The sequence below is a fragment of the Nyctereutes procyonoides genome, unplaced genomic scaffold (assembly GCF_905146905.1).
Source record: "Nyctereutes procyonoides isolate TBG_1078 unplaced genomic scaffold, NYPRO_anot_genome, whole genome shotgun sequence".
Taxonomy (NCBI): Eukaryota; Metazoa; Chordata; class Mammalia; order Carnivora; family Canidae; genus Nyctereutes; species Nyctereutes procyonoides.
This window is the reverse complement of record NW_026575139.1, coordinates 42,054,108-42,081,969: the sequence shown is the minus strand read 5'-3', so window position 1 is coordinate 42,081,969 and position 27,862 is coordinate 42,054,108. Positions and strand designations below refer to the sequence as shown.

Genomic DNA, 27,862 nt, shown 5'->3' with positions numbered 1-27,862 from the left:
TATACACAACTAATACCTGTAGTACGACCAGTTTTCAGGTTCCTCACTAAACTTACAGTGACACATATGGGCCATTAAAATATTTTTCTATAAAATAGTGCAGGTACATTGGCCTCTGAAACAGATTAGTCCACCCACCACCTATCTGTGGTATAATGAGAAACTGAAACTGATGATTAGCTACAATTTTGCTTAGGTAAGTCACCCTATCATGGTGTTTTTGTAGAAAGACTTTTCCTCGCTGCGTCTTGCACTCCTGTCCGTGTAAATACAGCTTTCTTCCTTGACTCCTCTCTCACTTTCCAAAGCAGCTAGAATGAACTGTGTGATTGGGCTGCTGGTCTTGCTCGTTCACTGCCAGTCAAGGGTTCAGGGAGATGCCAGGTTTACGGAGGGGAAGAGGAGAGAGGTCAGCTGGAAGCACTATTTCTAGCTTTGGAGTCAAGGTTTTTTTGCTGAGAGTGTTGCAACCTTGCTGTCAAAGTTGTGCTGGGTCCTCTGCTAAAGCATAGGCACTGTCTGTCCACTTTGGGGGTCCAGTTGCACCAGGAGGACAGTCAGCCTTGCAAAGTAAGTGACAATTTCAGGAAACTTTGTATGAGGATTGTTGAAATCAGCCAGTGCAGAGCCAGGCTCCTTTCTGCCTATCTCTTGGAGGTAAGAATGTCCTCTTTGGGTTCTACTTTGTAATTCTGTAGATCTGGATGGTCTAAAGATTGCACAGTAGGGAGATCCCACTCATCCCAGCAGAGTGGAGATTCCTTTGACAGTGCAGTTCAACTTTAGGTTCCAGGACCTTGAGGTCAAGAATATTCTTCAACTGAATCACATGAAGTAGATATAAGAGGAGCTTAAAGGGAAGGTGTAATTATTTAGCTCTCCAATGAATTATAAATGTTAGCCTGGGGCCACAGAGCTCCCAGACCTCCCCATGGAAGCTCAGTGATACCCTCATGTTACAGATCTGGGCTGTAATCCCCTGCAAGGCCTCCACCAGCCTGTGTTTCAGCCTCCTTCTCAAGGCAAATGACTGCCAAATTCCATCTAGGTAGCTTCCATTCTGACATTCCCAAAAGCTTGTTTGACATCCTACTCTGGGTGGGTAGCTGTCTGGCTCTCCTATAGTCAATGCCCCACCAAAAGTCTCTTCCTCATCTAGCCATTTGTGATGACCTATCCAGGCCATTTGTGATATTTCCATAGTGGTATCCAGTTGACCTCCAAGTGAGGTTGATTCCCTTAGCATTCCCCCTAAGCCACTCTACCCTTTTTTCATTGTAATGTCCTTACTTTTCACTCTTGGTTTCCACTCTCACATCTTCTAAGATTACACTCATTAGAAGAGTAGTCAGATTGAGGAATTAGGTACACCCCCTGGCTGGCTACGTTTTACACTCTGTGCAGGAGGCAGAGAATGAACAAAGTTGGGGCCAGACCTGCTTAGAAGAGGATGACACTGGGCAAGTCACTTGGCTTCTTTGAGGCCCCATTTATGCACCTGTTAATTATGGCTGTCTCGTTCACAGACTGCTTGTGAGGGCCTGATGTTATAAGTGAGGAATCAGGCAAGGAAATAAATGAAACTGGGGAACTAAGCATCCAAGTGTCATACAAGGTGCTGAGGTTGTCTCAAGCATAGTCCCAGATAGTGACGCAGCACAGGTAGTTTCCAAAGGAAATATTCAGAGTCCAAAGTCAGCCAGCACTCTGACAGTTGGGCTCTGTGACTATGTCTGTCTGTCTGTTTGTTTTCAGGTACTATATTCTATCTCATGACCACTAGCTTCCATCCACCCATCTTTCCCTAAAGCACCAAGTAGAACATCCCCAGGAAATATCCGCTGAAAAATGAGAACAGGGAGAGAGATTCGTCAGTTGATTATTTGTGGTCCAGATAAAGGAAGGGCCATAAAAGAACCAAATGCCACCACCAAAAACTCCTCCGCACAAAAAATTTTGTTAATAGTCCTGATAAGAATGGATACCACCAGGGAGGATGGCAGATTTCTCAGGAACTGTGAGACTGAGTTCCTGACCATCATGCATCTCAAATGCCTCACAGGCCCATTGAGACACTGATTCCCTCAACCTCAAGCAGCCCAGCACAGCTCAAAGTAGCTGGGTGACTCTAGTGTGCTGAACAAATGTTAGTATCCTCCACATTCCTGGTCATGTAAGGGACCCCAAAACAGCCATAGCAATGTGGAATAAAAATCCTAAATATCCCCTTTATAATACAAAGAGCCAGAGATAAATTGGATGCTTAGTTCCCCAGTTTCATTTATTTCCTTGCCTGATTCCTCACTTATAACATCAGGCCCTCACAAGCAGTCTGTGAACGAGACAGCCATAATTAACAGGTGCATAAATGGGGCCTCAAAGAAGCCAAGTGACTTGCCCAGTGTCATCCTCTTCTAAGCAGGTCTGGCCCCAACTTTGTTCATTCTCTGCCTCCTGCACAGAGTGTAAAACGTAGCCAGCCAGGGGGTGTACCTAATTCCTCAATCTGACTACTCTTCTAATGAGTGTAATCTTAGAAGATGTGAGAGTGGAAACCAAGAGTGAAAAGTAAGGACATTACAATGAAAAAAGGGTAGAGTGGCTTAGGGGGAATGCTAAGGGAATCAACCTCACTTGGAGGTCAACTGGATACCACTATGGAAATATCACAAATGGCCTGGATAGGTCATCACAAATGGCTAGATGAGGAAGAGACTTTTGGTGGGGCGTTGACTATAGGAGAGCCGGACAGCTACCCACCCAGAGTAGGATGTCAAACAAGCTTTTGGGAATGTCAGAATGTGTTGTTACACATTGGGACAGTTTAGGTGGCCGAGTGTCATCACTGGGGGTGTGGTTGGGGCTGGGAAGAGGAAGTAGAGAAGTGAGCCAGGCCTACTATAGAGTTCTTTGTTAGTCTCTCTCCCCTGGTCTCAGGGTCTTGGCCAGTCTAATTTGCCAGGATTCAATGATACCTAAACTCTTCTTTGGATGGTGCCATATTGTTTTCAAATCACCTTACCTCCTTTTATCCTTGTAGGAACATTGGATGTAGATATTATTTTTATTTTCTTCATAATTAATGGAGGGAACTAAGAGGCCTCTGAGAAACTGGATAACTTGTTCTGGAAAGTGATAGACTGCAGACATATGCCCAGGCACTCGTCACACTGGCATCCACTTCTCTCTCAGGACATTTGCCCCAGCACAAGTTTTGCCACAAGTGTCTTCTATTTGCAAAGAACAGGAGAAAATTCCTTCTACTGCTGAGGAGTGTTCCTAGAGAGTTTGTGGGAGCAGGAGCCCAGGGGGACTGTAATTCTCCAGGACAGCAGCAGCACTGCCCAGGAGGACAGCAGCTCAGCAAAGTGAGGGGACATCTTGATCTGTCAATGATGGAGAGAATATGCCATTCACCGCGATTCATTGTCCAGTTTGGCTAACTTAGACACTCAGTGTGCTCTGGATGGAATGACTGGATAAAACATAAATTTAACAGGATTTAAAAAAAAAAAGGATTTTATTTATTTATTTGAGAAAGAGAGAGAAAGGCAGAGGGAAAGGTAGAAGCAGGCTCCCACTAAGCAGGGAGCCCGATGCAGGGCTCAATCCCAGGACCCCAGGATCATGACCTTAGCCAAAGGCTAAGGCTTACCTGACTGAGCCACCCGGACACCCCAACTTAAGAGTTTTTTTTTTTTCAAAAGTTTTTTTTTTAAAGTTAGAATCTCATGATGTCTTTTAACAGCACACCTTTTGAACCACATTTATACAGTGAGCCATTTTATAAAGTGAGATACATGCATAATTTTTCACCAGTGACTTTGAATGGCTCATATCAAACTTGAAATCCAAGCATACATGTCCAGTCCTTTTAGCTACAGAATTGTTTGCCTATTAAAATATGCATTTCTCCCCTTTCACGAAGATGGCACCGAAGGTGAAGAAGGAAGCCCCTGCCCCTCCCAAAGCCGAAGCCAAAGCAAAGGCTTTGAAAGCTAAGAAAGCTGTGCTGAAAGGCGTGCACAGTCACAAAAAAAAGAAGATCCATACGTCACCTACATTCTGGCGACCCAAGACCCTGCATCTCTGAAGGCAGCCCAAATATCCTCGAAAGAGTACCCTCAGGAGAAACAAGCTTGATCACTATGCCATCATCAAGTTCCCCCTGACTACTGAGTCAGCCATGAAGAAAATAGAAGACAACAACACACTGGAGTTCATTGTGGATGTCAAGGCCAATAAGCACGAGATCAAACAGGCTGTGAAGAAGCTCTATGACCCTGATGTGGCCAAGATCAATACCTTGATCAGGCCTGATGGAGAGAAGAAAGCATATGTTCAACTGGCTCCTGACTATGATGCTTTGGATGTTGCTAACAAAATTGGGATCATCTAAACTGATGATCCCAGGCTATAAATCTAAATATAAATTTTTTCACCATAAAATAAATAAATGAAATATGCATTTCTATGGGCAGACATTGAAAGCCCAAGTAAAGCCAAATAATAACACACTATTTATAATCTCTTCTTTGTCCTCTGAAGGGTCTTTTCCCTCTTGGACTTGATCAGCAAGCCCTTATCTCCTAAATGGTGGAACATGAAAAAGCAAGAGGCACAACCAACTCTGAGTCAAACACCAGGATTCTAGACCCCAGGCCTATCACTTTTTTTTTTCTGAGCCTCAGTTTCTTCATCTGTCAAGGTTGTAATCATACCACACAAGGGTAGCATTTAGAAGTGCTTTATAAATAGTGAAGTGTGATTCTCTTCTGGTCTGTATGCATTTTTATACCCAGGACAAGGACCTACATTTACTTCTCTTATGAGACTAAACTAATATAGAATAAAAATTTTTCATAACTATACTTCAGATACATAAAATAGAGTCTAGAGATTTCTTTGTTGTCATTTTATTCCTGATGAGTTCAAAGCCTTGCCCCTGGTGTATCTATTCATTTTTTTTAAATTTTTTTTATTTATTTATGATAGTCACAGAGAGAGAGAAACAGAGACACAGGCAGAGGGAGAAGCAGGCTCCATGCACCGGGAGCCCGACATGGGATTCGATCCCGGGTCTCCAGGATCGCGCCCTGGGCCAAAGGCAGGCGCCAAACCGCTGCGCCACCCAGGGATCCCTCTATTCATATTTTAAGTCTGTAATTGGCTAGTCAAGTGGTTAGAACAAAGCGCTGATTAGTAGATAAAAGCGGACCACTGACGTAGAACCTTGGGGAATCTAGCCCAGAGTAAAGATAGCTTCTACTCCAATCAAGGCCAGCATTTGGATTATCTATTCACTAACCTCAATCCTTAGTGAATCTATTCATGTAGGTCATAGATTCATTCCTGGTGCATGCAAATTAGCATCATACTATTCCACGGCCACAGGTCATTCCCAAAGATTCTACCAACTGTTTTCACATGTCTGCTATTGGTTGGGGAAAAGTTGGTGGGAGAGTGTATGGTGCATGCAAAGCTGTCCCCACTAATGGAAAAATATATTTAGATGGTGTGAGGCATCTTTGTTCTGTCTGAGGACAGACCTTACATTGGCAACTGGGTGCCCAATGCTATTCATCTTCTCAGAGAGCAGAATTACTGGGAGTGCAGGCTAGCTAACAAGAGTAAATGATTGAATGCAGTGCTTTATTCACTATCTGGGAAAAGTAGTAGGCATTGAGATCAGCAGCTGCCATTCTTACAAAGACAAGCCAAGAGCAAGGGATTGGGTGTTTGAGAAGGTCGTCAGGTAGAAGTGGCTCTCAGGCACAGCAACACTCAGGGGCTTTTGCCACAGCCACATGTGGTGGTTCTTGCCCTGAGGTTCTTTCAACATGCTAGGGACCAGTGCTTTCATCACCAAGATGTAGATACAAAAAACAAGCATAGTGAAGTTAGGTGATTTCTTCAGCTCAAAAAGAGCATGGAAATTGAAATAACACCTGTAGATACTTTGCTCCATTTAGTTAGAGACTTGACAGGGGTAAAGATGGAGGAGTGGAGATCCATTGTAGCTGAGATTGAAGCTTAGCTCTTTCTTGTGCTTCTCACAAAAGGGTGCATGGTTATTGAACGTGTGGATGGAGACCCCTACAAGATGGGACACTTATTGATGGCCTACGTCATCAACGGGCAAGGTCCTCAAAGTCACTCTTCAGCTACCTCCACGCTGACGTGTGGAGCTGCTGATGGCCTTGTTGGTCTCCACACTCCACGCCACCCCTGAGAGGTCTTGACACCAAAGGGGATGCCCTGGGAAGGGCTGCCAGAATTTCCTGTACTGCTGGGGCAGTAATCCAAAGGTCACAGACTCTGCAAATGGACCGCCTTTGTTGCTCAGTGGAGGGCCCAGGCCACAGGGGTCCGAGTTAATTGATCACACTGAGGAAACTACTCCATTGAAGTTGGATGTAGCAGGATGATGAAGTGGCTGAACTGATAAAGAATGGGTTTAACTGAAGAACTCAGCTGCCCTTGAATCCTTTGTGGAAGTAGAACGTAAATAATCAATCATAAATAAATAAAATGCAGGAGCTAAAGAAAGGCCCTTTAAATACACCATCCCTCACAGCTGCAAGTGTTGTAAAGTAGCAACGAAGCAGAATTGGCCAGTATGGATGATTATGGGCTGGCACTCCTTGACACTGAGACTAGATCCAGCTTCAGATCCTTTTCATCCACAATATGTTTATCCAAACCCTGTATAGCAGCAATGATGAGTAAAATGATGGCCTGTAGTCCAAAGTAATGAACCAAGACAACTAAGACGATTTCTCAATCCAGCTGGAATTTTAGGGATTAAAGATTTCAGTCAAATTATTTTAAGATACAGTGTGAACCTCCACACCTCATGAAGCACCATCAGATAAGTGTTCACACACACACACACACGCCGTAGACATGTCTATATACTCTTATAGACATCTGCACATATATATATATAACTGAAAGGCAGAATAGATGTAATTAAAAGGCAGAATATATATAATATAAAAATATACTTTATATATAATGTAAATGTAAAATAATACAAATTTATTATGTGATAAAGATTTTATATAATGTTATATATGGATCTAAATATAAAATATAGCTTTATATATGGTTTTTTAAATATTTTATTTATTTATTCATGAGAGACACAGGGAGAGAGAGGCAGAGACACGGGCAGAGGGAGAAGCAGGCTCCATGCAGGGAGCCTGATGTGGGACTTCATCCCGGGTCTCCAGGATCATGCCCTGGGCTGAAGGCGGCATTAAACTGCTGAGCCACCCGGGCTGCCCAATATGTACATATGTTTTTTTTAAAATATTTTATTTATTTATTCGTGACAGACACACACACAGAGAGAGAGAGAGAGAGAGGCAGGGACACAGGCAGAGGGAGAAGCAGGCTCCGTGCAGGAAACCCGACGCGGGACTTGATCCCAGGTCTCCAGGATCAGGCCCTGGGTCAAAGGTGGCGCTAAACTGCTGGGCCACTGGGGCTGCCCCTATATATGTTTTTTTAAAGAGAGGTTTTTATCTTAAGATTTTATTTATTTATTTGACAGAGTATAAGCCAGGGGAGTAGCAGGCAGAGGGGGAGGGAGAAGCAGGCTCCCGATGAGCAGAGAGCCCGATGTGGGGCTCCATCCCAGGACCCGGGAATCATGACCTGAGCTGAAGGCAGGTGCTTAACCGACTGAGCCACCCAGGCACCCCTATAATATATGTTTTAAAGTAATATACAAAAAAAAAGTATATGTACTTTTATAGCATTTACTTATACATACTTTTTTTTTAAAAAAAAAGATTTTATTTATTTATTCATGACCGGCACAGAGAGAGAGAGTCAGAGACACAGGCAGAGGGAGAAGCAGGCTCCATGCAGGGAACCTGATATGGGACTCGACCCCGGGTCTCCAGGATCACACCCTGGGCTGAAGGCGGTGCCAAACTGCTGGGCCACCGGGCTGCCCTACTTCTACATACTTATGTAGTATATATTTATATAATATATATTCTACCTCTTAGTTTTTCTCTGGCCCAAAGCATGACTGCTTTTTCTCTTTGTTCTGTTTACAGCAGTGTTATTGCATGTTATGAGGAAGTTTATCCAATAGCATGTAAGATAAAAATTGAGCAGAGTGACCCTTCAAGCCTTAGAAAGGCATCAGGTTAGAGACCATCCTACAGTTTCTCCCTAGGGCTCACCTGGTCAGTTTTTTCCCCTCCAGCATGGGACTAGATCATTAGCTGTTTCTTTGGTTGAGCCTCAGCTGAGAGTCAGAGAAGCTCAGTGGGTCTACCTCCAGCCAGGCTGTGCCCCCAGCCGCCGGGCAGGCACTCCAGATGCTGGGTGAGGCAGCTGCTCTCTGAGGGCTCCTCCCACTTCCCCATCAAGGCAATTGGAAGACAACTGAGACTTGTTTGTTCCCAAACCTGTTTACGCCAGTTGTACTTTTTCCATTTAAGACATGTAACGAAATGTTATGTGAACACATGATATATGAGTGTGAAAAGGAGACATGTTTCTATGAAGCCTACACCATTGTCTTGGAAAGACTTGTCAAGGATGAACAAAAATTGTGGGCACATGAAGTATAAACGAAATAAGTCTAAAAGACTGAGGAAAATCATAAAAATTAAGCAGATTCCAAAGTCCAACTGCTTTTCAGCTGTCTTTGGATTTTTTTTATCTTCTTTAAAGAAACGAACCTGAAAATCATAACGGATTTCTGGTTTAGACAGGAAATTGGGACTTTGAGACAGTGAACCCATCTTCAAAGACAAGGCATTGTTCCTATACCAAATTTGTGAATGAGTGTACACCCATATATTTAAATACCTGTGAACATAGTGCTCGCTTCGGCCCATATACTAAAACTGGAATGAAACAGAGAAGATGAGCATGGCCCCTGCACAAGGATGACACATAAGTACCCGTGAATGTATATGATAAATATCAATTAATACATATATATAATGAGAGTATAATTTTTATGATTCCACGCTCTAACCAGTTTTTTTAGACTCTCAATCCAGTCACATTAGTTTGGAGAATTTCTTTTGCAGCTGTGGCATGTTGTGTAAAATACACATGTCCACTGAACATGTCAAAATGCTTATGCTATACAGGTTACAAAAGAACTGAGCCAGACTGGGGAGGGAGCAGACACTCACACATCTCCCTTATCATGCTCATCAAGGATCCACTTAAGGGCAGGGGGGCGGAGGGGGGGGACCCTGGGGGCAGACCTGTCTATGCAAGCTCTCTGACTATACTCTCTTTCTCCCACCTTCTCTCCCACCTCCTCTTTCTCTCTCTACCTCTCTCTCCAACCAATGTAGTTTAGTTCAAAGAACTCTGAAATAAATAAGGGAGAGAGCATTTAGAGTTGAACAACAGTGTATTTCAGAGTACTTGTTTCAAGAAAGAGTATTTGGCTTAAAAAGATTTGAAATATTTGTTTATGTAAACCCAACACAGAAAGAGAAAGAAGGAGGGAGAGGGAATTCCTTTAAATAATGAGATAATGAGATTTGATTTAGTAATATGTGACATATGTTAGATGGCTCAGGAATATACCTATTTCTCATGAAGTGAGACAGGATATGATAAGAGAAATCTTATTTTAGGTGTCCTAAAATCCAGTGTGTTTTAGGTCATTTTCTATCCTCCTTAGTCTAAAAACATTTCAGAAAGACCTTCCTGTGTCTCTGTGCTCTGTCTAGACTCTATATCAGCACAAACAACTGCAGAAAAACGAGAATGCCTGTAGATACTGGACATGCTAACAGAGGTATCTGAGAACCCTCAGGAAAAATAATATTTTACCATGAGGTGATTGTTGTCTTTAACAACAACAGCCGTATGAATGTGCTTTAATTTATGCTAACATGGAATGCTTAAAATCATAAGACAGGTATGATCATTAGGTTCCTATTCACCCAGGGAATGCAGATCCCACAGATAAGTATGCCAGAACATGAACTTCGTGGGAAAGCATGAGTCTACCCACCTCCAACAAATAAGAGACCGTCCTTAATTTCAGTAATAACTCTTAGGGGTTTAATTTTGATAGATTGTGAGATATTTTATCCTAGCACATAAACCAGATGCTTCTCTCAAGTTAATGGGGAACAACTGATGGCTGCCAGATTAACTAGAAAAGAAATGTTTCTCTCTGCAGTTCTGGATAATAATGCAACTTAATGGCATTTCACCTGGGTGGACTTTTAAGATGGATGCATTTGTCTTTTGCCTCTCAGGGCATAGGTCCAAATTTGGAGCAGATGGTGGAAAAAGATGGATGGCCACAGAGATCTCCAGGCAAAATTGGTCAGATTTCTGCAATCCTCATTAATTCCTGGTTGACCATCATCCATCTCCATCTCTCTGACCCTACATAATGAATTCTGATTTCTGAGGATTTTCTGGGTCTAGAATGACCAAAACGTGCTGACTAAAATCTGAACAGATTGAAAGAAGCACTCACCTGCTATTTCAGGCTGTTGGAAGAAAGGGGCTGTTTCAATCTGAAATCTTGCTGTTCTTACTTTGAGCAATAGTGGATATTCTTTTCTGGTAATGGGACACAACTTGGCAGGGTATGAACTCAAAAGCTCAGGGAGTGAGTTTAAGAGACAAATTTCTTCCACTGTTGTTCAGGTAAAGGAGAGACTTTTGGATTCTTAAGTCTGATGAGAGACTAACCATCATCATGAAGCAAGACTGACGGGTCACGCTAGCTATGGAATGATATATAAAGAGAAGCAGATGATTGTGGGAAAACCACAGAAGTATTGTTCCAGGCCATGGAGGTAAAGAGGGGACCCCCAAGGTCAATGGAAGGAGGGACCCATGGGAAGTACTAGAAACAGCAATACTTCGTAGATTTAATTAAAACAATGCCTATGTGAGCTTCTTGATCAATGGCCTGATATTCTCATTTATTTCCACATTAGGTTGGGCTTATTGACATAATTGTTTTTGCTCATTACTGAAGACTCTCCTGCTAACCAATTTGTATTCCAATTTTTTTATTGCAATTATATTAGTCCCCATTCTGAGCCAGATGCCTTTGGTTTATAAACATTGTGAAAGACACTTAACTAAGAGGACAAACGATCCTCATTTAGGATGAGAATTTTTTTTAAGATTTTATTTATTTATTCATGAGAGACACAGAGAGAGAGAGAGAGAGACAGAGACAGAGACAGAGAGGCAGAGAGAGGCAGAGACACAGGAAGAGGGAGAAGTAGGCTCCATGCAGGAAGCCTGATGAGGGACTCAATCCTGGGATTCCGGGATCATGCCCTGAGCCAAAGGCAGACGCTCAACTGCTGAGCCACCCAGGCATCCCTAGGATGAGAATTTATGTGTGACTGACAAGGTAAGCATTAGCCCTTTGGTTGCCATAGGCCTACATACATATACGTATCCCCACATGTTGGAGGAAAGGAACATACCAGCAAACAAAATCTGGGAAATCATAGGTGCTTAAGACCAAAGAAGAAAATGCCCAGGAGGTATGCACTTAATTTTAAGAAAAGCTAAATAAGTGTGACATTTTCGATGGGCCTTTTCTTCACTTGAGCAGAATGACAGTATTTTACTAGTCGACCAAGACATAAATCAAGATTTAAACCAACTTCTCACCTTTCATGCAAAACCTAACCTCAGTAGTTATTAAAAATAAATGGGATTTAAATAGATGTAGAAGCACCTATTTTATTTCCAATTTCATGCTCTCATATTTTGCTCTATGGTTTTAGATCTGTTTGTGAAAGCTGATTGGGGTAAAAACAGCCCTGAGAGACAGCTGGGAAGGGAACAGGCTTTCAAGTCCATGACAAAGTCCTGGGCTCTGGGTTCAGCTGAATTCACCAAGTGACCCCAGTCCAGTTTCCTCACCTTGAAGACGGGAACAATTATGCATACCATCTTTTTATGGGATGCAGTGATATCGATGACTGGCACCATTGGTGGCTTTGGGCAGAGAGTTTGGGGTTATAACTCTTCTCTCTTCCTCTGGGACCACGAGTATAGGTCAGAGATCCAGGCCCAGGGAGGGCATTGGCTTTATTCTCGCCCTAGTCTACACAGCAGTTACAGTGTCCTGTTATGCCGGCTCATTCTGATTGCAGAGTCAAGGACAGGTGCTTGCCACTCCTCCATATCCTGACACTCTCCTGGATTCCCAGTTCTCTCTCGGTCATATTTTCCCTGCTCACAGGGCCGGTGACCTGGGCGAAGTCTCCATGGGGCCCCTCCTTTTGCTGTCACTTGCTATGTGTTTCACCAATAACTGACTTCCAGGTGAATAGTAATTTCTTCGTTCGCAGCTGTTCTCACACGTTATTTTGCTTTCTCAAGAATATTTACTAAGTTCTTACCATGTGCAGGCACCGTGCTTACACTTTGCCATCATCTTCTTGTTAACTTGAGAGACCCGTGGAGAAGAGAGGTGACAGGAGTACCCCCCGACTGGGCAGCTGTCCTGTGGGGGGCCCTCGCTCCAAGCCTGCAGGACCGCTTCCCCCCAACCTCTGAGTCTTCATGGCTGCCTCGTACAGTTGTCTTCACCTGGTCTCTCCGCCTGGTCCATCCTACAGGCCACCACCAGATATGTCCCCCGTACCACCATCCTGGCATGATTTCTTCCTCATAACCTTCCCATTGTTGTGTGCACAACAGTCCTCTTGCTTTCCCCAAACCATTTCTCAGCTGCCACCAAAATGTGCTATTTACTAGATTCCCAAATACACTTGTGCCTCTGCACGTTCTCCTTCCATCTGTCTGTTCCATCTCCCTGTTCCATCTCCCAACCTCTCAGCTGCCCTTCAGCCTCACATAAATCCGGAGCCCATTATGCCCTCCGTGACTGGCTGGACTAGAGACCATTTCTCTCCCCTCGGAGTTGTGGTACTGATGATACCATCAGTCAGGTGGCATGGTGTGTGGTGCCTGGCTGGGTGCTATTGCACTCTATTGTCAGGATCCCTAGAAGGCTCTTGGGCTTACAGGTGAGGAAGCCACAAAGAAGTTAGTGATGGTGCTGGAGTCAGAGCCCCATTTCCCCAAATCCCAGATTGGTGATCTTTTTCTACTATAACTTTTTACCTTCTGTCCTTCCTTGGAGAACAAGGACTCTGCCCTGTCTGTATTTGAACTTTATATGGCATCATGTGTGGAGTCTTGTATCTAGGGGATATTCAGTAAGTATTGAAAGAAAGCAAGGGGAAGAAGATAGGAAAGAAATAAAAATAGTAATAGCTTACCCTTATATGGTCCTTTTGTTTGAGCTTAATTCCCTTTCTAGTTTAATCCCTTAAAAATCCCTAGAGGGAGGGGCAGACCCGGTGGCTAAGCAGTTTAGTGCTGCCTTTGACCCAGGTTGTGATCCTGGAAACCTGGGATCGAGTTCCGCATTAGTCTCCCCGCATGGAGCCTGCTTCTCCCTCTGCCTGTGTCTCTGCCTCTCTCTCTCTCTCTCTCTCTCTCTCTCTCTCTCTCTCTCTCTCTCTGTGTGTGTGTGTCTCATGAGTAAATAAATAAAATCTTAAAAAAAAAAAATCCCCAGAGGGTTGGTTAAGTGTCCAACTCTTCATCTCAGCTCAGGTCCTGATCTCAGGGTCGTGAGTTCAAGTCTTGTGCTGGGGTCCGTGCTGTTATTCTCAGCCCCATTTCACAGGTGAGGAGACCGAGGCAAGAGAGGCTGAGTAACTTGCCCAAGATCACAGAGCTGGTAAGTGACAGAGTCAGGACCTGAACCCAAGGAATCTGGCTCCTGAGCCTGTGCTCTTTTTCCATCGTGTTCTGCTGCAGGATTATGAAGGACAGACAGACAGGGAAGGATACAGAAAGAAGGATGAGCCTCACATCAATGCCCGAGACAACAGAGCAAAAGACATTTAGATTAGGCTGCCACGTTTTGTCTTCTTTTAATTTCCATTGAGAAGAAGCACCACTTAGACATCAGAGCAATGGCCAGACTGTGGAGTTTGTCACTACTGCCTGGAGCTGGTAGAAATTGATTGCTGTGGAACTGCGGACCATGTGGCACCCAGATTACCTGCCTTATATTCTAGTCACTATAGGAGGCTTAGTGGAGAAACTTTAAATAGCTTGCATATCCCCCGACCTGGAGTCCCTTAGTAAGGGGAAGGTTGCCGCTTTCTCCCCAGACGCTCCCTCCAGAACGTGTTCTTTCCATGGAACGCTGCCTTCAAGGGAACCAGTCACAGACTTGAAATCTCCACCACTAGAAAGGAGTAGCAAATGTGTCAAGTTTGGCTGAATCAAGCTGATAAAGAATATTGAATGGGGGCTTTTATCTTCAGAAGCGTGACTGTTAATGTGGTTGGTTTTTAACGAGGCTCCCAGCCGCTGTTAGTATTTTTCTGCTCACGATAGCACCACCCTGCCTCACACGCAGAAGAATCTGTCTCAAAACGTATTGTGAACTTTAGAGCATGTTAGCGGAAGTGGCCTATCATTCAGGAGCATGGAAAGATGATTTTGCCAGCATTGAGAGAACACTTTGCACCCAGAATCCTAGAGTGAACAGAATACTACTCCAGCTTTGATGAATCACAGCTGAATCATGTTTAAGTGTGTGCTGCATTTTGAGGGATTCCCTTCTTCCCCCTCTCCCAGCCCCTGAGGGGTGAAAAGCATTGCTCTTCCTGTGTAAAACCATTGTTTACACCCAAGACCACTAAAATGTTTTTGTGGCGATGTTGGGAACACATCAAGTGTTTGTTGTGGTCCAGCTGAGACAACTTTATAGGTTAATGAAAAGTGATTTATCTTTCTCCTTAAGCAGAACATTTAGTTCTCTCTCTGCCTCTTTGACTCCGAACAAATCTGTCTGGCTCCATCCCCTTGCCCCACTCCTGCATCTGCACCACCCTCTTGGGTAGCTCATGGTACATTTTTATGACCATGGCCCTGTCTGTTCCTGGTAATTAAGAACTCTCTGAGCGATGTGAAAGTAGGTTACTGTTCATCTGGTTTCTTGGACGCACTGTGTGTGCGCGAGGGTAATTTTTCACCTAAAAGATGAAACCAAAGAGAGTCCAGGAAGTAAAGAATGAATGGACCAGGTAGCTTGCTTTTCTTAACTCCTGGGGGACCATAAGCATTACTGCTGTAGTGGACAGAGCCCAGACTGACCCTGAATGAAACAGATCTGGGTTTACACTTCTGTGCTGTGTTTTACCAGCTTGTGACCCTGATCAGATGAATTCGCTTTTCCAAATCTCAGTTCTCATCTGTGGAATATGGATGATAAGGGTTATTGAACCCTTAGCTTGCAGGGTTATTGAAATGATTGCAGCCACTGGTTGTGAAGTGCCCTACACTGGTGTGCAATCTTAGCTAGTGTTTTTTTTTTTTTTTTTGTTATTTCTGCTGTTGTCCTCACTGCTATTACTACTGCCTCTCCAAGTATCTCTTGTGTATGGGAAGAACCAAGGGGAACTTGATGCCTTTTGCTTCCCATGCACATAAGACACAGCTTTAACCTTCCAGGCTACCTTCTCTCCTTACCAGAGCAGCAACGCTTGCTCTAAAAACAATAAAAGTAAATATAAAAAATGCAACTACATAGGGATGAAGACAAAGAATGAAGTGCTTCCTCACTCCAGCAGGGATTCCTTGCTGAGTACCTTTTTCTTCCTTCCTTCCTTCCTTCCTTCCTTCCTTCCTTCCTTCCTTCCTTCCTTCCTTCCTTCTTTCCTTCCTTCCTTCCTTCCTTCCTATCGATAGGGACCCACTGCACATATGCAGGGTTCCGAGGTGAGCCCTAGGGGCCAAAGTTGAATCACACACACAAGAAGCTTACCATCTCCCAGGGAAGAGGAGATGCCCATAAACAATCAGAAAGTTAGGTAGAAAATGGTAGGACCATAGGAGAGACACTACTAAAGGGCTATGGAGTTTGGGAGGAGAGAGTAATTTTAGCTGGAGTTGGGACATGCCGGTTTTATAAAAGAGACAATAGCATCATTAGGAACACAAATTTGGGGGTTGGGTCATTAGGTTCAAACCTTGGCCTTGATACTTCCTTGTTTGGGCTACTTGAGCAGGCTGGGTCACATCTCTGTGCTTCTGCTTCCTCATCTTTAAAATGGGTATAATAATAGTATCTACCTCTCAGGGTTGTTGTAAGGATTAAGTGAGATGTGTGAAGTGCTTAGAAGAGGTATGGACTTACTCTCCAAGGAAAGGTGAGCAAAAAATGTTCTTTGTAGGGCTCCCTGGGTGGCGCAGCGGTTTGGCGCCTGCCTTTGGCCCAGGGCGCGATCCTGGAGACCCGGGATCGAATCCCACATCGGGCTCCCGGTGCATGGAGCCTGCTTCTCCCTCTGCCTGTGTCTCTGCCTCTCTGTCTCTCTCTGTGTGACTATCATGAATAAATAAATAAAATCTTTAAAAAAAAAAAATGTTCTTTGTAGACGAAGAAGTAACATGAGCCAATGCCAAGTCTACTCTGAGGTATGGGGTTGGAGAAGGTGAGAGGCAGGGAAAGACAGCTTGAGATGAGATTATGGATGCTCTTGAGTGGTAGGCTAGGAACCTTGGACTTTCCTGAAAATGTGAACTGAAATCAGTCTTCTAGAGTTCCATAGTCAGTGCGTGTGAAGCCAGAATCTGAACGTGTCTCGGGGTAGGTCTCTACATTTCAGTTGCAGTGAACATGGCAATGAACCAGATGCCAGTGGGCATGAAGTCGAAGCTTGGATTAACAGGGCTCAACACATGGGCCTGAATTGATACCTCAGGGAAGATGTGAGGTGGAGCCCTAGCAGGAAGCGAAACCACAGGGGAAGGGAGGGGAGGTGCAGAGGCATGGGGGAAGGGGGGGGGCAGGAAATGTCACACCACTACCCCCATCCACTGCTTCCTTTTAGATTACAGATTTTTTTTTCTTGAGGGTATAGTCAGCCATTTTGTTTTTGTTTATGTGTGTTGTTTTATTTCTTTTGAGCCTTGGGTTACATGCAGTCATCTTTACTTCCTGGGTTAGTATGATGGGGAGGTGGGTGTGATTAAAGCTGACCTCAGAGACTTTGTTTTCAGTGATCTTTTTTAAAGATTTTATTTATTAGAGAGAGAGAGAGAGAGAGAGAGAGAGAGAGAGAATGAGTGGGGGAGGGGCTGACAGAGAGGGAGAAGCAGACTCCTCGCTGAGCAGGGAGCCCCATGAGGGGCTCCATCCTAGGTCATCCTCTCAGGGGCCTTTGTCAGGCCTCCTTCTATGCACTTGTAACAGGATTCTGTAGGATTTTGGAACATGTTTCACAGTGTTCACAGGGCCCCTGAGATGACCTCTTCTCTTGGAATTTGTCTTTAAATGAAAATTGGAGGGTTAGAATGCTTCGGGTCTGATTTACTTTCAACTTTAGCTGTGTGAAGGCTATCTTTAATTTCTAAAATAATCGTCCAAGTTATTATGAGAGTGATATTGCTTTTAAGTTTTTAAGTTAAGTTTATTGTTTTTAAGTGTATGGGGATGTGGGGCAGTTCCAAAGACCACATGGAAGTCATTTAAAATTCATTGTGGAACAGGGGTACCTGGGTAGCTCAGTTGGTTAAGTGTCTGACTTTAGCTCAGGACATGTTATCAGGGTCCTAGGATTGAGCCCCGCTTTGGGCTCCCTGCTCAGTGAGGAGTCTGCTTCTACCTCTCTGTCAGCCCCTCCCCCACTCGTTCTGTCTCTCTCTCTCTCTGTCTCAAATAAATAAATAAAATCTTTTAAAAAAGAAAATGAATTGTGGAACAAGGTAGTGTACAATAAATCTATATATGTACCATATCAAGATTAATTACCATAAAATGTCTGCGTGGGAACAGAGGAGTGATAAAGTGCAACTATAATGTAATCTGTTGCTCTGGAACCCACTGTTCATCTTCCCAACAAGTGACAGGGAGGAAGATACCACCCTGTCAATAGTTGGAAGTGTGATCTTCTGGTCCAGGCCACATTTCTCCTAGTAGAAGCTCGCTTAAAGAGATCTTTGAACTATCTTCAGAGAGGTGCCTGGGCCCTTTCTCAAGGATTACCTTGTAAGCTAGGAAGGTCCACAAGCACATTCATAAATGATGGGAAGAATTTGTTGATTTGGGTTTTAAAAGCATTTTTTCCATAGTCCTTCAGTGTCTCTTTATTAGAGCATTAATTCCAGTCTTGGAAACTATTACTTATCCATTGTATCCTTGCTTAAGAGTGAAGTTTGCCCCCAGCAGTCTGATAGCCAAGTCACACCAACTTCAATGGGAATGGCACATATTTGTCCAGAGGCAGAATTTAGCTTTCAAACTTTGGCCTAAGGGGCCTGTTTAATATATTATGTAAGAAAGAGTGAGGTCATATAAACAGTCATGGCTCCTACCTTGAACCAAAAGTCGTCCTTATTTGGTACTTATGAAGCTAGAAAACAATACATACAGGCAACAACCTCTCTCGGGACCAGGAAAGAAATAATGGTTGCCTTGTTCTAGACCATGGGTTTTGTGACAGTGTCAGCAAAGCAGGCTGCCTGCTGCTTTTAGCACTTGAGGTTTGGACTGGTTTCATTTACCCCCTCAGTCTGCTTAGAAGGAACATTCTGGAAGTCCACTGAATCCCCACCTGCTGTCAGAATGCCCAGCATCCCTAGGGGGAAGCTTTGTCGTGGGGCCCTGGGCCTTGGGTCCTGGGAGGGAGCAGAAGGTCCCAGCCTGGCAGCCCTGCTGCTCTGCAGGACCCTTCGGCAGCAGAGTGTAAGAAGACATAGCATTACACTTCTCTTGGATCATCATTTTGGCTAAGCTAAAGGTAGATCAAATTTCACCCTTAAATAACTGTCTTCTGTCTGTGTAAACAGTCACGGCCGTTAGTCTTAAACTTCAAACCTCAGCCCATGGATCTGGATTGGTTTCTTTTTCAGACCTTAACTTTGGAGGCCACTCTTCTCTTTCTGAAGTCTCTGATGCCTTTGAGTATGCAGCCTACTCTGTGAGTCAGAAAAAAAAAAAAAAAAAAAAAACGTGCTGGGGCACACATAATCAAAAGGGGAAGGGAATGAAAAAATTCATTCACTTCTCCTTCCTGGGACCTAAATCCATTTTAGTATCCTACTTGCGTCCAACAAAAAAATACCAAAAGATTAAAGCATAGCGTTCTCATTCTTTTCCATGGGAAGAAGAGGTTATGCAAAGGAGGCCTATGTCCCTGCATAGTGGGTGAGAAGCCTGGCAAGAGGTTTGTCTCATTTAAGAAGTAAATATATTCAGTGGAAGCAAAAGATACTGCCAAGTAAATTTATCCCATTTTTAGGGAGAGAAAGACAGGAGTTTTGCTGCTCCTTTATGTTGCTTTTGGATATAAATTTCTGCATGAGGTTATCTAATAAAATAAGAACGCAACAGCAGCTCATGTGAAACTTGACCTCTTCAGCCTGCCCAAGATTTGAGAAACAGAAGAGAAGGCAAAGGATAATTGATTCAGTTCTCCAAAGGCCCATCCTGACACTGAATGGGATTGGCTTGTTTTCTACCATACAGGTATCTAGTCTCTGCCAGCAGGAGGACACAGATGGAGTCTACCTTTCTGCAGATGTCTTTAAATGTCAAAAACACGAAGAGGAAATCCATTGACACTTTTGTCATTGTGACAATGCAATATATCCCTTAACTTTGATGTAGCCATGCCCCAAATGACACTCAAATCAGTGGAATGGGGAGAGATTTTAAAAGAAGGCAGAGAATCCCTTATCATGGAAAGCAGCTTATTTTATAGCCAGGAAGCTACAGAATCTTCCTGAAAATTTTGCTTGAGAGCTAGACGTGAATCTTATTCCTTAACCACGTATTGGGTCTGACTAAGCAACAGCGTAAGAACATGAGAATCCGTGCTTCAGCAGCAGAAAGCTTCAAAGTCTTTAGTTTGTTACTAAATGTAAAATTTAGGAACCCTGTGATTTAATCAAAATGATTGCTTCTGGTCGCAATTGAATAGAGTTGTCATATCAAATTAAATTTTAGCAAGTTTTGTCTGATAGGGATATTCACCAGTCTGAATCTCTACACGGTAGGTGCTTGCTGCATTTATGCAAGTGAGGCTAGTCACCTTGTCATCTAAATGAGGTCACTTTAATTGGCCTGTTTGAATGATCTGTGGCTACGGGGACCTAAGAGCCCCAGTGAACAATCGAGTAGCCTTTTAGGAAGCAAGATCTCATGGCAGAAATTCCTTGCTCGAAAGGTTTAGAAAATTCAGTCCTTCAGCAAGTGTCTTACACAGGCACAAACCTTAACTAAATATAGAGGGCTAAAAGAGAATCCTTCCACGGGAGGGCTCCCTTAAATTAGCACAGTTTATCTACTCATCTGTGTGTGCTGACTCGTGCCTAAACATTGGAGGCCAAATCCAAAAAAAGAAAAAGCAAGTCTGTGGCTCAGTCCTAGGAAAGATGTAGAACAACTGAGTAAAATCCTTGACAGATGAGCCAATGAGAACCATAGCAGGCCCATGCTGGAAAGAGGAGTGCCAGCTCCTTGTAATCACTCTCATTAATGAACTTCACAGTGTGGCTTTTCAAGTGCCTTTGGCATATTCAGGTTTCTCCATTTGTTGTGATTCTGCTGTCCTCAAATCATTTCACGATCCAGGTTTCAAGCTTCAGATAAGATCAGAAGTTCCGAGAAGATGTTAGTCACTGATGCTTTCAGTACTTTGAATATCTTACTGTGGCCAGACTTCCCTGAATATGCTCAAATAAGATATTTTTTAATAGATGGCCAGGATGATAGTGTCTTAGGCCTTCATCTTTTGAATAGGGGAACAGCTCTCAAGGAAGAGGACGGCTAAAGAGATTTGGAGTCTGGTTTCTATAACTAGGGCACAAGGGAGAGAATGTAAAAATCCCCACTGTCCAGAGCCCGACAGAATGCATTCTGCTTCCCACTGGAGCAAGATCCGTCTGTACAGTTAGGGTTGTTGCCGCTGCCAAGACACTATACATGCTCTGCCCCAATTCTGGCCACACCTTTCCCTCCCTTTGTTAGCTGATTTGTTGTCTACTGGTGACTCCCATTCCTGTGTGAAAGTCAGCCAGTGGAAGACACCTGAAGAAGAGAGCCAGGACAAGAAAAGATATTTGGAAATGGTCCAGAGGTAGTATTCCGTGTGTTCAAGTGACTATGGAATTGTCCTTGAAAAGCTGTTATTGATTGTAGCAGTTTTACCACACTGTGCTGGGTAACCCATTTGGTCATGGTGTAAGAATCCTTATAATTGCATGGATCTATTCTTGTTGCCTTTTGGAGAAATGGATTTTATGAATATTTCTATTTAAGGAGAACAAAACAATAACAAACAAACAAACAAAATGCCTCCAATTCCCATTACCCTGAGTCCTCCTCGCACATAGTATTCTAATGTGGTTTATTCCTGAAACTGACTCATTCAGCTTTTCTCCTGGAAGTTGTCAGTATGTATGCCTGGTTAATGGAGAAAATCAGTGCAATGCCCAGGCACAATGCCATGACTCATTCCTGGCATTTCAGGGGCTTTGTAATGGAAATCATAGTTCCAAGCTACTATTCTTACCAAGTGGATATGTGAATATTAATGAAACAAAGCAAATCTCCGCACAACTCTTGTATAACCCTCACCAGAGATTCAGTGTTTGCTCATGAAATGAAGGTTTCTCTTCATAACCTACGCATGCTTGAATACCACAATATTGTTTTAATTAGTCTTTTAATGCACAGTAAAATATTTGGCTTGGGTGGAAGGAGGAAATTCTCTTCTATGTTGGAACTGTTTGATTAAAAGGGCATTTTTGTCTACTGAATTAGTCTCCTGGGGTTTATACTAGTGTCTGAAGGCTTTTAAAATAGTCTCCAATGACCTGCAGCCAGTTCTGTCTCATTCATTCTATCAACCTACTCTTCTGTAATTGTGTATGTGTGTGCATGTGGTGTATAGGTACACACACACACACACGTGTGTGTGTGCTTATAAGACACACATACAGTCTATTGGGAGATCATAGAAAAATAAAACCCTAAATAATCCCAACATTTTATTTTACCTTCTGCTTGACCCAACCTTGTCCCCCAGCCTCTTTCAAGTAACATTCCCCCTTTCTTCATGCTATGTAAGATTTAAAAGTAGTAAAATAGCCAAAAAGTAGACAGCAGGAGGAAGTGGGGGAAACAAAGAAGACATATTTTAGATACGGCTTTTTTTTTATTGACTCGGGTTTGAATTTTGTGTCTGACAGACTGGTGGGACTTTCTGGAAATACCGATGAGCCAGTTTCTCATCATTCTTGGAGACTGAGATGGAAGGTCAAATATTTAAAGATGTTTTTTGGTGATTCTTATATATCTACAGTCCTTTGGACCAGGAATATTTGGGAGCTGCTAATGGGAAGGTAGACATTGAAGAGATATTTTCAGCAAAGGAATGAGCAATGTAGCTTATAACTCAGCCACTTGATTCTGATCCTGTCTTCTCTAACAATAGCTCTCTGCTCCATGCTCTTAAAACACAAGTGTTAATATTATGAGAAATGAGTTACATGAAAAAAACAGTCTAATCTTTTCTAAAAGTGCTAAAAATGCAAATCTGCAACCAAGAATGTTTAAACTCTCCCCCCTTTCCAGGTGATTCAGGATTCTAGGCAAAGACTGGATTTCAGAGGATGCCCTCAGGCATGGGTAGGAGTGGGGATTGTAGTTTATAGGATCTAAAGATCTTTTAGACAAGGATATTCAGAGTGGATGTCTTATCACTACACTAGTCCTGAGTCTTTAGATGCACAAACCATTGTTTTCCTGGTCCTCCTTAGAAAGTGGCTCCTGATGGAAGGGTATTATGTTTATTTTTTCTTGTGAGGAAACTGAAATACAAGAGATTGCCTCCCCAGACTTAGAACCTAGTGTTACATCTCTGAGGTCTTGTCTATAGTTGGTAAACTGTTTTTGCATTGCTGGGTCTTACATGGTACCTCTTCCATCTGCTTATCCTTACCAGATCGATCTCTCAGAATGTGCAAAAGGAAATACTTCTGTGTGATAGTCTTCAAGATTTGGTGAGGGGATCTTGTCTGGGACCTGAGATGGAGAGAACAAGAGGAGATAACGATCTTCTGATTTGGAGGCAAAATGGTGGTGGTGGTGGTGGTGGTGGGACAGGTGCATGTGTGTCTAGAGAAGATGGAACATGCGTATTCAAAGTCCCACTGGGACCACACTTTCAGTCTTCCAATCCCAGATGGCACATTCCTGGTTGTCCACCACCATTGATTCCTGTGTTGCATCTGCTGGGAAATCTCACAAGCGTGTCTGAGGTCACTATGTCTTTCTTCACACAGCAATTTTTTCTTAGGTTTCATGTGGTTGTAAGATAAGAACTATCTACTCAAGTGAAAAGTCACAACGTTGATCTTAATACAACTGCCACAATTTCTGTTAGTAAAAAAGTTACTTCTCAGAAAATAAAATTAATAAGACAATGCATGGCAAATTGGACCTTAGTTAGCTGCCACTCTTTTTTTTTTTTTTTTAAATGCATCTGCATTTTTTAAATGCATTGCTTCTTGGCATTGTGGCATAATTTTCAGGTCTGTGGCTGAAACTTAGATTGTGTACATCTCTAGATTGTGAACAGAGATAATGTTTAGGGTTGTGATGTGGGGACTGAAGTCTTTTTAATGTATGATTACTTTATGACATGGTTATTTTAAGAGAAAGCTAAACTGAAATTATTTAAATTTAGCCACATTTGTTAACTATCCTTTCCTAAATTTTGAAAAGTAATTTAGTTAAAATAAGATCCAGAAGTCTCTGTTCCAGCACGTTCTTTAGTTTATAATGCTAAGGGTTGGAGAATACTTAAAGTAACCAGCATCAGGATGCCTGGGTGGCTCAGTTGGTTGGGCATCTGCCCTCGCTTGGGTCATGGTCCTAGAGTCCTGATATTGAGCTCTGTGTCAGGGCTCCCTGCTTGGTGGGAAGTCTGCTTCTCCCTCTGCTCCTCACCTCATTTGTGTTCTCTCAAATAAATAAATAAAAATCTTAAAAAAGAAAAAAAAGTAACCAGTATCACAGAGATGTAATGAAGCAGTTAATATTTTTACTTTTTTTTATTTCAGAAGCTAGTTACTATGTAGAGTAAAAGAAACCTCATGCTTTTCACCTTTTCAGTTGACATTGCCAGTTAGAGTGTTGTTATTGTTAGATAATCATAATGGTATGTCCTAGAGGCTCTTTTCCTCTTACCCGACACGCCCAGTTCACTCACACCCAGCCAGCAGAGCCAGAGAAAGAAGAATAAAGCAACATCTTCTTTGCTGTCAGAATTTGAGTCTCTATTGTTTTGGAGACATGCTGGGATTTGCTCTTCAACTACTCTTATTTTCCTCATGTCCATCTAGGTTTAGATTCATTTGTAAGAAGAACCAGGAAAACAAATGAACTAGTCAGGCTGCACTGGGCTGACCCTTCTCCCAGCGAGCCTTAGCTCAGCCTTCCAGTGAGAGGACCAGGGACTCCCCAGGCTGGGGAGCAGAGTCAGGGCGGCAGGGGAGCCCCCGGGCATGGCACTCACCTCTACCAGCCTCAGGCTCCCCACTACCTGCCCGTTCATGTTTGTTTGAAAATTAGATGTGATGATGTTTAAAAAGATTTGCGAAGTTTTTGAAAAAGTACTCTACAGATGTTAGATCTTAAGTTAGGAACTAAACCAGAGGCCAAATAGGTAAGCGTCATCCTATGTGTGCATTGACCATCATATGTGAGGGGACACTGGTAATTTTGGAAATGTTTTTAGTCACTTCTTCATGAGGCCTCAAGTGAAAAATTGGCAAGGAGACCAGTTCTGCAGTTTCTTTAAGTTTAACCAAAGTGAGAATTGGACATTTCCCAAAAGGTGAACGGTAGAAGTAAGCTGTGACAGACCACTGGTCCCAATGATGGAAAGACTTATGGCTGACACAATATCCTGCTTAAGAAGAAACAGAGCTCTTGAAGAGAGCTACTATAATATACAATGTTTGGTTACAGGATTGGCCTTCTAGAGGGTATAGGGGTGAATATTATGAACACATGTGAGGTGGGGATTCTGTTAAAGGAATGTGTGATGGGCACCTGGGTGGCTCAGTGGTTGAGTGTCTGCCTTTGGCTCAGGTCAGGATCCTGGGATCCTGGGATCGAGTCCTGCATTGGGCTCCCTGCAGGGAGCCTGCTTCTCCCTCTGCCTATGTCTTTGCCTTTCTCTGTGTCTCATGAATAAATAAATAAAATCTTGCCCAAGGGGGGGTGGTGGTGTATGTTTCAGGGATCCATGGATGAAGAAGAAGGCTTATTCTCATCCCACAATATGGCCTAATGTTCAGGATCATGGGGTGTCTGTTGCACGCATGGAAGAATGTTAAGGTGTGAGTTCACCTTAACATTGGGAGAAATCCAGAAGTTGTGCTTATTCCCAGGACTCAGAAGCCAGCAGACGTAGTTGGGGCTTTCTCGGTTCCATGTCTGCCCCCTGTCTCTACTGTTTCATTCTATTTACTCTTTTCTGGGCTCTCTCCATCTCCCCAGACCAGGTCTGTATAGTAGGGAGTTAAAGAAAAATAAAATGAGGTCGTTTCTGGGGGCCAGTTGAGTGCTGGTAGCAACAGTAGCCAAGTGACAAACATGCATCATATCTGGGTCCCTGACTTAACCAGCACATATCCCATTGAAGGCCCAACTTGTGAGTCGGACATTCCCCAATTCCTGGTAACCCTGTTGGCATTAATACTTATTAATCATCAGTTATATTTTAAGCATTTACTTTGTTCCCACAAGTATTTAAGATGGAGTTTCTCAGCACATAATCAAGTTCCCAGGATGGGTCTATATTCTGGCTGTGGCTACATTCTTAACAAATAAAAAAGATAATGCAATGGAGAATGAACATGTGCCAAATTAAAGCATAAAAGGAAATAAATTAAGACCAAATCCCCACTCTACTGACAATATAGGCCAGCCTTGTTTTTCAGGCATCCAGTGACTTGTGTTAAGCTCTGCTATCTCATGTAGGAAGGAAATGAACAAATAAGGAAAAACACTGTTTTCAGCATTGCTGGCTACCTGGAAAACCAACCCTGGCACACTACTTTCTTCCCTACAGTGCTGTTAGAGGTGGGCCCTTTCAGGGAAGCTGGGTACCCAGCCAGCACTCTGCTTGGTTCTCAAGGGATGGAAGCGTGCACTAATGCTCTGGTCTTCGTGGGTTTAGGCTCCAGGACACTAAGGGAGAGCTGTCATCTCTCGGACACGTGGTCATTTTCTTCCCGAGTACCCCGAATGGGGATGGAATAGCAGGGAGATGGCATCTAATTCCAGGGAGTCTTGTAGGGTTGGCCTAAAAGCCGGGCACCAGTGGTTATAAGATAGGACAGAGTCTGAGGCACAGGACCATGTCGGGGTTCAGGGAGAGTCAGGGAAACCCCCATTTCTGTCTGGGAAGACCCCCCCCCCCAAGGGAGGTGGTGATGCCTGAGCCCATGTGATTCCTAAGTTATTTACTAAATGGGCTTGTTCAGAGACAGAAGAGTGCTGGAGGGAGGCTGATTAGAGATCCAGATTGACCTCTTCTCTCTCGGATTCAGGAACTTCCATGATTCTGGGTTTGAGAATCACTTCTCAGCCGATTTGTTCGTACCTCAGAGCGGACCACACAGAAACTCAGCTTCCCAACAGAGCTCCAAAAACATCCGTCTAGCTGCACACTTTTAATCAGAAAATTTAGATTACGTCTTGCAGATTGCCTCTTTCATGGAGGAGGAAGAGAAGATGGCACAGGAGTCTTTTTGAAAGGATTGTTTAAGTGATCATTGGAGGCAGAAAGAAACCACCTTTTTATTATTCAAGGCAAAAGGCTCTTTCAAGCCAGCTGATTGAAGTGTAAATTTTTCCACGCAGGAGAAGAAGAGGCAAGTCTCGTGAATGGCAGATACATGAGATCTTCTGTATGGAATCCCTGAGGCCAACAGACTCACCAAGAAGGGTTTTTTTTTTTAAATCTAGTCATTTCAAACTCTAGGCTAAATATTGGCATAGAAAAGAGTTTTCCAAAGTCAACCCATCATTGGCTTAGATATTAGTAGAAAATCAGGAGTCAAAAAAACCTTAGAAGATAGGATTTTAAGTCAGGCCTGGTTTTAATTTATATGTGGTTATTCTAACTAGTCAGACAAGCATACCCTCCCCCTGCACCAACCCAGTACCTTGTCCCAGGCGTAAATTACTTACCCGTTAGAGACGATTGAACTTTTTAAAGGGTTCCACCTTAAGGGTCATTAATTTAGCAAATTAACTGACATTCCTAGAAAAGCTCCATGGCTTGTGCCTGTAAATATTTACCCAGTTAGCGACACTTCAAATGGCACCCCAAAATCACTGGTCCACTTCCAAAGGGTGAGCAGTTTACTTTCAGGAAATGGATTACTCACTTGTGGAATCAGACCAACACCCAGGCTGCTCAGTTTCAACACACTTTAAAATGCAAAAGGGAACTTTCCTACCTCAAACTTTCAAAGTGTTTCCAGAAGGGATTGAGAGGGGCAAGTGTGTCGAGCCCAGTGATGCAGGTTCAGCTTGCATGGTGGAACACCATGATAGTGGCTACAGGCAAGTGGTGGGTGGCTGCTAAGAGACCTTCCAAGCGCCGGGAGAGAGATGCCTCCCGGCCCGCCCTGTTTCCATTTGCCAAACACCCACGAGAAAGGAGGGAAATCTGTGGAAAGCCCGGAGTGTGCTCAGCTGAGATGCTGCCCCCACCTCTGCCCCCCACTCCTGTGGTCTCTGCTGGTTTCACTTCTCAGCTGC

General features: G+C 43.4%; 1 protein-coding gene, 1 non-coding gene and 1 pseudogene across 4 annotated transcripts in view; all 3 read left to right on the top strand.

Annotated features, from left to right (window-relative positions):
* LOC129495952 (60S ribosomal protein L23a-like) overlaps positions 1-4,797 on the top strand; it is an 88,199-nt pseudogene extending 83,402 nt beyond the window's left edge.
* The window catches only part of SAMD4A (sterile alpha motif domain containing 4A), a 216,428-nt gene that overhangs the window by 83,521 nt on the left and 105,045 nt on the right, over positions 1-27,862 (top strand). The window contains exon 2 of one of the 3 annotated variants that reach the window (XM_055303732.1): positions 10,660-10,811. The exons of the other annotated variants lie outside the window; for them this stretch is intronic. The gene's annotated coding sequence lies outside the window, so the exon portion shown is untranslated. The remainder of the gene's footprint in view (positions 1-10,659; positions 10,812-27,862) is intronic. 3 annotated transcript variants of the gene reach the window in all.
* LOC129496528 (U6 spliceosomal RNA) lies at positions 8,847-8,950 on the top strand. Its single transcript, XR_008661803.1, has one exon. It is a non-coding gene; the product is annotated as a U6 spliceosomal RNA (small nuclear RNA).